At 39.3% G+C, this 11,642-nt stretch overlaps 1 protein-coding gene across 2 annotated transcripts in view; it reads right to left on the bottom strand.

The window, feature by feature from the left end:
• The window catches only part of MBP (myelin basic protein), a 111,510-nt gene that overhangs the window by 64,561 nt on the left and 35,307 nt on the right, over positions 1–11,642 (bottom strand). The gene's annotated exons all lie outside the window — the stretch shown is intronic.

The following is an 11,642-nucleotide window of genomic DNA, read 5'->3' as shown; positions in this document are numbered from 1 at the left end:
TGCACAGCTGTGGGTGCACCTGCACAGCGCAGCACTGAGCAGCAAAGAGAGCAAAGRCAYCCACTGCTCTTCAACRCTTCCCTGCAAGTGACCTGGAAACMGCTGGCCACAAAGGAGCACAGMTGGGACACTGCACCATTCCAAGCCATGACTCAGTGCAGACATTCCCCGATGTCAGGAGAATGCTGAGGAAAGGCTGCAGGCATTTCCCTCAGTCCCACCAACCACTGGCTGTGTGATGCTGCACTGCTGCATTTGCCGGATGCTTATGGTTTAAAAACAAATAAAGAGTAAGAAATCATGCCTGAAACAACAGCCAAATCTTCTTAATCACATACAAAGGTGTTTGCAGTAACCCAGGAACAAGAAGATATTTAGTGCCTTAAATAAGTTAAAAAAATAAAATAAAAAGAATTCATTAAATCTTATTTACCATCATCAATTATCTCAAAGGTATTTTGAGTGAAATATATTATAAAATGAAAGCTATTACAGAGCATCTCGGCAATATTCACTGTAAAAGCATCAAAACTAAGAACAGTAAATGACTATTAGAGATAAACCTTTCTGTTGCATTATCAACAAAATATCTCTTYTCAGCCCCCAGGTGTGAAAATCTTCTGGCTTTTGCAGTAATCCAATCGACAGTGAACAGGTATTTTTGACAAAAACTCAACACAGCTGGTATCTTGAGTCAGCAGCCAGAGTCACCACTGTCCAGAAAAAACACATGAGGATTCCCTTGTCAGCATGAATTTTCGGAGTGAGGTGGAAGATGTGACTGTGGGGGCTGCAAGGAGCAGAAGCACAACGGTGCCAAATAAATGTGCACAGCAGGATCTCGGCACCTGACACGCCAGGTTAGCTCTGCCCAGCTCCCYAGCAGCAAACCAGACTGCAGGGAAGCCAGAATTTCACTTCTGGTATTTTGTTCCTAATTCCATTACGTGCATGAACCAGTCCTTCAGTATGCAAAATAATTACATGGAATATGTGTCTGGGTCATTTCCTCTACACAGTTGCAGACTGGCTTTCTTGAATAATAAAAATAWCTTTTTAGTGCTTTTTCTGAGGTTACAAAAATAAGCTAAAAACAGYAGACAATTTTAAAACACTTTCTCGCTGTTCTGCTAACAGTGGGCAAGAGATACAATAGACTAATTCAAATCCCCTTTGAGCTTAATGAGTATGAAACAAACTCCGAAACAAAATAGAACTTTCAACTTCTTGAATTTAATTTTCACTTCCAAGTCTCTTGCTCATTAAGAAAAAAGCTCAAAAGTGCTATGTGAAAAGAACTTTACATTCAAAATTACATCCCTTAAACTACCTAAAAACTACCAAGACATTTTTAGCATTTAAAAAGCAAAATTTACAGTTATTTGCCAAGTATCAAAGGAAAACTAACATCAAGCAGTTAATTTTAAAATGTAATTTTTTCAACACACTGATACTGCTTTAGATCCCTTTGCAGTCTCTGGCCTCATAAAGTGTATTTCTAAGCCAAAGCTAAGAAAAAATTTACACACAAGCTGCCTGATACTAAAATACATTCTATTTACCTACATGATTTGTAGGTTCAAAGAAAATTCTGACTACAGCACTGATCAATTTCTGAATTGTAATAAAAGAAAATTAACAGATTTTTCTTCAATTTTGTACAAAAAAGGGAAAACACTTGCTTAAGGAGGAAGCTGCTGTGACCGTGCCAACACAGAAAACAAGACCTTTGTAGGCACATACCCCTCCATCCACCCAAGGCAGAAAATTACTTTTCCATATCCCTGTTTGATTTAAATAGCTCAATGTTAAAGGCACAATCTTGAAAGAAAATGAGTTTTATTGCTCTGTGCTCCCAGAATGAGCATAGGTCCTCTGTGTAGTGTAAATAAATGCACAAACACTACTTAGAAGAAAATATTTTCAAACATCAAGACTTTCAGGGTCTACGTTTACAAAACAATTGACACAACTGCCCTTTCCAAAATGTAAACAAAAATTTCTTTTYAGATAAGAGTTTTGAAATACAGCTGGCATGGAAGAAAGTGGAGTTTTTGGTTTTTGTTTTTTAGTTAAAGGAAACTGATAAAGGTACAAAACAGTTTGTATAATTGTAAAACAGTGATATGACATCTTTTAACTCCCATTTAAATACATTTTAAAAAACATCAAGCATATGATACATGAAGATAAAGAWAGACATTGATCATGTTATCAAGGATAACTATATCAATATACTACTGTGTAAAAAATAATTCCTCATTATAAGACTATATTAAAAAAAGGAAAAGGACAAAATTAAAAAAAAAAAAAACCCATAAAAAAAACTTGCTACAAACAGTAGATACAATGTTTTAGCAAACGTTTTGAGTCTAATGCAGACTCATCAGGAATGTTAAGATATTAGGCAAAACTGGTAATTTCCTTGATAGCTCATGGAACCAATCTCTCCCTCAGCGTTGTTACATGTTTGCCAAGATTCTTCTTGTCTTCATCCCCCTGTGCCCTTTGTTTGCCAACCCAWTCCATCACTTCCTCCCTTGTCTGTCAGTTGTCATCTCTCTCTCCCTTATTTTTCCTGGTTTAAAGCTCTCCTCACATCTTGGCCAGCGTGTTGGCAAAGATGCTTTTGCCTGATTTGGCCTCAGGTAGATTCAATCTCTTCTGAGCAGTCCTTGACATTCAGAGAGTGAATCCATGGCTGTAAAAGCCAAATTCCTGTTGTCAACATCAGCTGTGCAATGAGKTGTTGACCTCCAGGATCTATTAATTTCTTTTCAAGCCCTTCACCCTCACTCAGAGCATGAGGGTTAAAGCCTTGGCTCCTGTGCCCTTGTTGCTCAGACCCAGAGCCACATGACCCCTATCAGGATCCCCCTACCAATATCAAGGATGCCCACGTGGAAGAGCAGCTCTAGGGGATAACAATTCATGGATTTCACAAGCCCCACCTGCTTCACCACAGCAGGATGGACCCAAATGTCCCTCATAAAAGAGAAAGTACGTGACAGGGAAAGACAGCACGCACAGAAATGTAGTTGCACTTTACATAATGACCTKGGATACAGAAAAGACAGGAATGAGGGACCATTATGAAGTTTATGTAAGTTTTTAGAACCATATTAAAGCTCCTCAGGGAGTCTGTTTCTCAACATGCATAAAGAACAGAAGTTACCTCCCATGGTACTTTCCATACCTCACCAGAGATATTGCAAGAAGTTTCTCAGAAGTATTAGTCATCTTTGCAAATATTTCTCATAGATCATTTTAAGAGATAGACCTTGCCCATAAACCCTCGACAACTTCAATTCTCACACAAGTCAACCAGCAGGAAGCAATAGAATGCTAAATACTAAGTTTTGACATTAAAATAGTCTKTCAGGAAGAGCTAACTTTTCAGAAAGCCACAACTCCATCCCAGGGATTTGTTCACCTGATGTGCAAGGCCCAAATCAGGCTSACCTTTTTTAGCAGGCCAGTGTAAGCTTTTCAAGTATAAATCAACTGCTAACTAATAGATAGCTGTCAACAGTACATAAATGAAACTACTCACTAGAACACAGAGAAATACCCTAAGAGATGAAGAATATACACTGAGATGTATGCAATACTTACCTGAATATTTTTAAGAAAGAAACTTGGAAACATCTATTAAAATTAATTTAGTTTTTCTTGAGACAGTTGAAGAAAGCACAATGAGGATCCCTTCCTCCTTTTTCCTAGTTRCCTTAACAACCACAAAATGCAAAATCTAATGAGAAGATTAACTGATTTCAGAAATATTTTTGCTGTCAGCCATTTTTCAAGAAACTGTCAAAACTGAACCAGAGGGATTGTCATAAAATAAATRACTCCAAACAATGTACCTGATTAACACTAAAGCAATACAACACAAGCAAGGAGAAAGTCAAAAAGTCTAACAAAAAAGAATCCACTCCAACAAGAAGGAAGAAATTCCACAGCAACAGAGCCCAAATCCCTCAAATTCTCACAACACAAATAGAAATTGCTCCCATTCACTGCTTTCTCTGGCTTCCACACCCTTTATCAGGAACAGAGGAGCACAACCCTTACTGGCATGATAATTTCCCGTTCACAGTGTTCATGTGCACTAAACATGTGATAGAGCAGCTTTGGTGGGCACCGGGAGTCCAGCCAGGGTCAACCCACAACATTTTCTGAAAACAAACAAGAGGACAATGCTTCCCTCCATGCTTTAAGCCAACACAGAGGCACTCACAAAAACTACTGTGCAGAGTTACAACTGCACCAATATTAGAAGAAAAATGGACCATTGTATGAAGTTCCACACTGAAATACTAACCTAAGTACTCAACAGGTGAACTTTCCCATCTCAGAAGGGAATAATGAAGTCTGAGAGGCAAAATATTTTGGAAAAAWGTACAACAAGCCCAACTGTTTACCCAAACATGTCCAGAGAAATGACATTTTAATTGTTTATTTTCGGGCAGGCAACTGTTCAGCCTATGTTTAAATGTCTAAATTAACATTCAAATTGTATTGAACACTGTGAGGGGGAAAAACAGCAACAGCAACAACAACAAATCCCGATGAGCTGGATGTTAATGAATGGCAGAGGCTAATTTCATTTGTTGCCCCACAATTGGTATATGAAGGTCCCCTAAAGCTAGAAGTAAGCTACCAGAAAACAGAGAATGCATTGTTTCMGTCATCAGCAAGAATATCAGAATATTTATGTAGTTGTGAGATAACTGTACTTTAATGAGCACCTGCTGAAATCTCATTCAGAGCATCTGATCACACTGGGGCTTCCAGACATTTTAAGGGCTGTCACTCAGAGCGTGACATCRTTGGGTTCTGGCTAAAAGGCCACCAGTCACAGTAACTCCAGATTTTGGTGGCCTCCTCTGGAGCACACTTACAATCGAATGCAGCCCAGACTGTAACCTGCAGATGTGGGTATGTCAGATATGCAATCTGATTAATGTTTTCCAAAACTCCACAAAATGATGTCATTCATTTCTGACAGATATTGGTGATTTAACGTACAAGGAACACCACTAAAATGTTACATTTCCCCCCATATATCAGTAATTTAACAAGTTCCTAACGTTCAGGAATAGTTACCGTGGGTTAATTATTGCTGGTTGCTGCGCTGAACCAGGGGTAAGACAATCTTTGAGAGCCCAAGGAAATGACTCAGATCTCACACTCAGGGCTTCTTCAGTCCCAGGTGACACCTGATTCATCAGCAAATACCTGCTATTACTCACCTGGAACTAGGKAAGGTTTTCCTGTGGAGTTAATTGCTGCTGTTTCTGTACACCGTAAAAAAGGCTGCGGTCAGTAAGCAGCTATCCAAAGTGTCTTCAGATGGCCAGTATGATAAGATACATAAGTTCAGTAACATAAATGGTTCATAAGGCTGTTCTCATACCTTTTGCAAAGCATGAGCAGCCCATCTGATAAACGAATGAGAAAAACGCATCTGCACTATACACAATCCAGTTCTTCAGGAAAACTCCTTGTTTTGTTGTAGGGACAATATTGTTTTAAAGAGTCGTAGCTACAGTATTGTTTTAAACAGCCAAATATATTAAGTTAAACAAAGAAACTAAACCTGAGAAAGATCAAGCAATATAAATCTCCAAATGGCTGTAAAATAAATGTCCATTTTCTCTAACACCAATGTAAAAAAATAGCAGAAATTTATGACAATGAAACACTCATGTGCATGTATAGACAGGAGAAATGGTTAAGACCAGAAATACAACACAGAATCATTCAATATGCTGAATTGGAAGGGACGCACAAAGATCATTGAGTCCAACTCCTGGCCCGGCACAGGACCATCTCCAAGAGTCACACCGTGTGCCTGAGAGAATTGTCCAAACCCTCYCTGGACTCTGTCAGGTTTGGTGCTGTGATCACTTCCCTGGGGAGCTGTTCCAGTGCCCAACCACCCTCTGGGTGAAGATCCTTTTCCTAAAATCCAACCTAAACCTCCCCTGACACAACTCCAAACCATTCCCKCAGGTCCTGTCACTGGTCACCACAGAGATGACTCAATTTACCAGAATTTAATTCATTCAGTGCGGTTCAGTAAAAACTCTGCGCATCTTTCGGAGAAGTATTTCGCTGAAATTCAAGAGCTATGTGTTAAAAAAAAAAAGAAAAAAAAAGAAGAAAAAAGAAAGGTGATTTAAATGAGTGCTGCTTTACACTATTTATAGTCATTTTCTGTGGAGGCCCCGGTTCTTGGGGACAGCAAGAAGCACTATCAACAAGCATACCTATTCACTGCCTCGGAATGTCTCCAACTCCAGGCAGGAACACTCGTTCTTTTCTTCAACTTCCACCTTTTCCCCCAGTGCCTAAGTTTTAGATCTTTTCTCTTTTTCAGCTATTTAACACACACACACACACACACACAAACCCCAAATCAAAACAAAACACTCCACCAAATCAAAAAGAACAACAAACAAAAAAATACAACAAAAACCCTACCAATAGTTCAGCCGGACAGCATTGCCTTTTTTTCTGTGACCACTCAGCATTAACCTTGTACTGTTAACAATACACAGAGTGGTATCAATCTGTCAAAAATTTGTAAATCTGTGACAACTGTCCGTATTTGTAGAAGGGTTTCAAGAAAGCAAGGAYCATCATCCAACTAGAAAGTGCACTTCACACCTCTTCTCTCTTTTATGTGGATTTGTCTTTAGAAACCAGGGTTCAATGTTCTTTTCTTTTCCATAATCCAAAATTGCAATACTTTATTGAAGGATAAAAGGCTGTCAAAGATAGGTACATTCTGTACTCAACAGAAACCTCTGCRTTACCACAGAAGGAGYGATAATGCATGGTAAAATGAGAGAYATTATACACAGCATTTCAAATGCTTAGCTGTTTTTCTCTCKTTTTTATTAAAGCCAGATGACATAACAGTTTTAACAGTAATTTTTCTCCATGGATGGAAGGTACRTGGGAACAGCCTGCTTGGGTTTATCCACGGCAAAATAGTATCTGACTARCGCCCTGATACCCTTCTGTGATGAAAGGACTGGTTTTGTGGAGGAGGGGAAAAGCACAGCATCGTATCCCCTGCCTTTCATGGGGCCTGTGACACAGCCTCCCACAGTCTGCCACTCTACCCTTCCAGTCAAATCAAGAAAACACAGTCTGGGTCGGTGGAATACAAGAGGTGAGTAACTGGCTGGACTACCAAGCTCAGAGGACTGTAGTCAATGTCACAGAGCCCAGGTGTCAGCCAGCCAGCAGCTGCATTTCTCAGGAATCAACACTCAGGATAACACCATTTCATGTCCTTATTAAACACCCAGGTGGTAACAAWCTGGGTTGTTTGGGTCAGTACACCGAGGCAGAGGTGCTCTTCAGAGGGACCTTGACAGGCTACAGAAATAAACACACCAGAATCTCACTGAGTCCAATAAAGGCACATGTAAAACTCTGCCTCTGAARTGGGTTAACTCCAGTCACTAGGATTGGCAGGAGCCAAATGGCCTGAAAATAGCCTTGCAGAAAAGGTTCCATTTATTTGTTGCATCTCTTCTAGKTAAGTCACTATTCATGGCTGCATTACAGGTGTTTGGAGCCTCAAGCACAAGGCAAGGGCAGGCACTATTGGCAAATAATTTAACTCCAGTTCTCCTGAATGTGGCCATTTGACAGAAAATAAACACAAATCTCTACAGAGCAACAACAAAAAAAGCTTTGGAAGAATAGATGTTTCAATTGTGTGGCAAATGTTTCCCCTTGTTCTGCTTTGCTTTTTCCATAGACTCTAAAGATCCTTTGCTCAAACTCAATCCTCCCACCAGCGATGACAGCTTCCTGAGGGAAAAGCTGTGGCTAATATCCCAGTTTAAAACCCCTTGAACAGTCACAGCTGATCACAGAGACACAGGAGAACAGGAGCTTGACTGAACAATGAAGAATTCAGGATCAATTTCTCTCCAGAGGGAAGGGTTTCTGGCTTAAAACCAAAACAAGTGGACTGTATGAAAGACTACAAAAAATCTCAGATACTACACTCTCTCAAACACAGGTTAAAAAACGCAGTCAGACAGTRCTTGAGAATTACACCCCATCAAAAATGTGAAGAGACTTTACAATGTCAGGAACAGAAATCAACACACACACTTTTACAGAGATGGTATGAGTAGRTTTGGTTTACATGTGATTTGTTATTTGGTTTTTTTAAATTTCATAGGAAGAACAAAAAATAATCGAAAAGAACAATTATTGCAAGTGCATAAACAAAGTAAGTATTGCAGTTGACAGGTTATAATATTATTCACAAGACAGTGGCAGCAGTGCTGGTTACTGAAGAGCCCAGATAAATAACACAAGATCCTGGCTATAATGCATTTCTTATTGATAAACAAAGAACATCCTTGGATACAGCTAAAACAACATCATAAAAATCCAAGAAAATAATGACTTGATATCTTTGATAGATATTTATGGCACTTTTATAAAAGGACTGGGATAGTGCTTCATTATAAAAATTTATTTTTGCCCATCTTTTATGTACTCTGTCATAACGGTATCATTAACACAAGAACCTCACTGAAATGAAGATTTCCACAATTCACAGTGAGCAAAGTATGCAGCCTAATAAGCTCATGTTACCTTCCCACTGCAATAATTATTTACATACCTGCATGCTTCTCCCTATCCTACAAAAAGATTTTCAGACAAAAAGGAGCCTGGTAACAGAGAAATKAGTTAAAAGCTATAAGACTTCATGAAAGTTCAACAAATCATCTTTATTGGCATATACAGGTCTTCAGCTCAAAACCCTACTGCAAGTCATACTGTGTGGGATTTAAAGGGAAGTTTGATCACTTAAGCAGAACTTTTTTTGATACAAAAGCTCATTTTCAAGGCCAGACACATGACCTTTCCCAAGTGACTTTCCTTGAAAAAAAACCCTTAGAAAAACAAATCCCCTGATAGACCGTGCAAAATTAGAWGCAAACAGTTAACAGAAGAGACACAGCTCAAGGGAAATTTCTCATTGTATTATCAACCCAGTCTATCCCCAGCTCATTTTGTTTGTTTGCCACTCAACCTTCCTTTCCCTGAGGGAAGGTACACACGCAAAACAAACTGATAACACATGGAATCCTTTTAATCTATAGACAGATATAAATACAAATACACACACAAATATTAAACAAATATTAAAATACACACAATATTTAAAAAAGAAATCCCAGAGTTCTGAACTGGAGGACCATGACTGTGAGAATGATAAACTCCCAGCCAACCTGAATCCCTGGGAGGACTTGAGTCTTCAGGTGGATCCTTCAAATTCATGGTGCCTAATGAGATTCATCCCAGGATAGTCAACAAGCTGCCTGATGGCATCATGATGGCATCAATCCTTCCTCAAGGATATTTCAATTGTTCTGGGAATCTAGAAAGGTCCCGGCTGACTGGAAGCTGGCAAATGAAACAGGCACTGATCTCTTCTCTCTGGTGATCAGGGACAGGACCCAGGGCAATGGTCTGAAGTTGTGTCAGGGGAAGGGAGATTCAGGCTGGGTATTAGGAGAAGGTTCTTCACCTGGTTACGTGGTTAGGCACTGGACAGAACCAAGCCTGACAGAGATCAAGAAATGTCTGGACAATATTTTCAGATACACGGTGTGCTATATTTGGGAATGTCCTGTGCAGAGCCAGGAGCTGGATTTGGTGGGTCCCTTCCAACTCAGGATATTCTATGATTCTATTAAATATATCAGGGTCCTTAATTATGTTGTGGTATGGAGAAGATGATGTAGAAGAGCAAAAACTGGGTTTCAACTCCTGTCCACAAGGTCAGGCTGCAGAAACTACAACTCCCTAAACCACATTGTTTTGTTTTCCCTAGGTTTTTCTCCCACCACCCACAGCAAATCCCATTACATTAATGTGCAAAATCTATGTTAATGCACTACTTGGCTGGCAATTTTAAGTGCACAGACGTCACACAGTTAAAGGCTGCACTTCCCTCAGCAACTGTTACTTAGTAACCCTCTGCACATAAATAGAATTTTACATCACTGCATATGTKTTGTGAAGGCTGAAATCTATGCCTCAATTCTATAGGCAGGCAGGAATTAAAGGAGTCATGTGGGCAACTGTAAAACAAAGTTGCACCAACTATTTTCAACTGCTYCTCTAGGCAGAGAATTTAATTGGAGAGAAACCTGTGTGTAAACAAGAAGCTATTTACACTGCCCTTCTCTTGCTGATAATTCATCATAAAAAAGGAGCAGGTAGACCTTGGACTGACTTTCTGATATTTTTCATGTGCTGTGCAATGGAGACTTCAGACACAAGCACAACAGACCATGCAAAGCTCTTCACCTTCTCCCCCAGTGAAGTGCTATGTAACTTCTGGGTAAAACTGGTACTGCCAGAGCCACAGTCAAAACAATACTAAAAAAACCCTGTGTGAACCACATCCAGGGCTGAACAAAACAGGTGGAGCATGATGGATAAAAATAAAATCTTAAAATGAATGCTGATTAGAATGTACTGACTCTAAATTTAAAAACCTAAATTGCTGTATTTTATTAACCTATATATTTGATCCTCTCCATATTTAGGCTGCTCGTGATTTGACTRACCAACTCAAGCAGTTTGAATCAATGTGGGACTTCATAATCACTTTAGACTCAGAGACTTTAGCACAGAGCAAAAGAGGTGACATCTTTTAGACATCTTTTAAATTCAATTCCCTACCACTGCAAATAACATCATTAGTCTGCTTAGTCCCATCCTGTGCCTCTAACACCCCACAGTTTTAGCTTCTTAAATGATTTACTATAATAAAAGTGGATTATCTTGACAAAGAAACAACAGATTGAGTTACAAATAACTAATAAACGTATTCACAGGCAGAGTTTACAAGTAAACTGTATCTGCAGTTACTAAACCAAGTGAATAAGTATAAGGATACAGATAAGCAAATAGACTTAATTTTGCAATTCTATTAGCAAGTTTACAATCCCTAAAGTCTAGCACTTCTCCTTAAGTGCAGCATTCAAATWATCATTTCTCACTTCTTCCTAACAACGAAAAATAGTTATTCTTAAAAGAGGATTTTGAATACTTTAGCAAACCAAAATATTCTTCCCCTCAAAATTCCTCTCCTCAGCTCTTGTCCTCTAAGAGGTAACTCCACAGATACAAAGRTTTTCCTTGCAAAATCCCAGGGAATCACTCCTTTAAAATCTGGGTTCCCGCTTAGAGCCCTTTTCTGTCAGCTTGATACAAATAACATTGTAACAAACAAGATATCCCAACTCAAGTCAGAAATCTTTAGGTAAGCATCAACCAATTCTTTTTCTTTTAAGAAAACAACATTAGGCTATGAACCATTTTGAGGTTTGAAAGTAACCACATTAAATCATGACTAAGAGAAGTCCAGATRCTCAGAGCTGTCTCTGAAGTCCTCATTTTCTTAAAGCCACAAGACCCAACTTGGCAGAGCAGCGGCAGAATTGAGAAATGAGCACGAGACGTGGCCAAGTCTTACTCAGCGATTGGGACAATAAAGTGGCCATCTGGCTCCAGCACAAAGACAGCAGCTCTGCACCTGTTCCACCAGCCCACGGTTTGCAGCATAATTGGTTAAAGCAAGC

Source organism: Malurus melanocephalus, unplaced genomic scaffold, assembly GCF_030028575.1.
Source record: "Malurus melanocephalus ecotype Western Australia unplaced genomic scaffold, MMel_1.1 scaffold_69, whole genome shotgun sequence".
In the NCBI taxonomy this organism is placed as follows: Eukaryota; Metazoa; Chordata; class Aves; order Passeriformes; family Maluridae; genus Malurus; species Malurus melanocephalus.
This window is presented reverse-complemented; position numbering and strand designations above follow the sequence as displayed.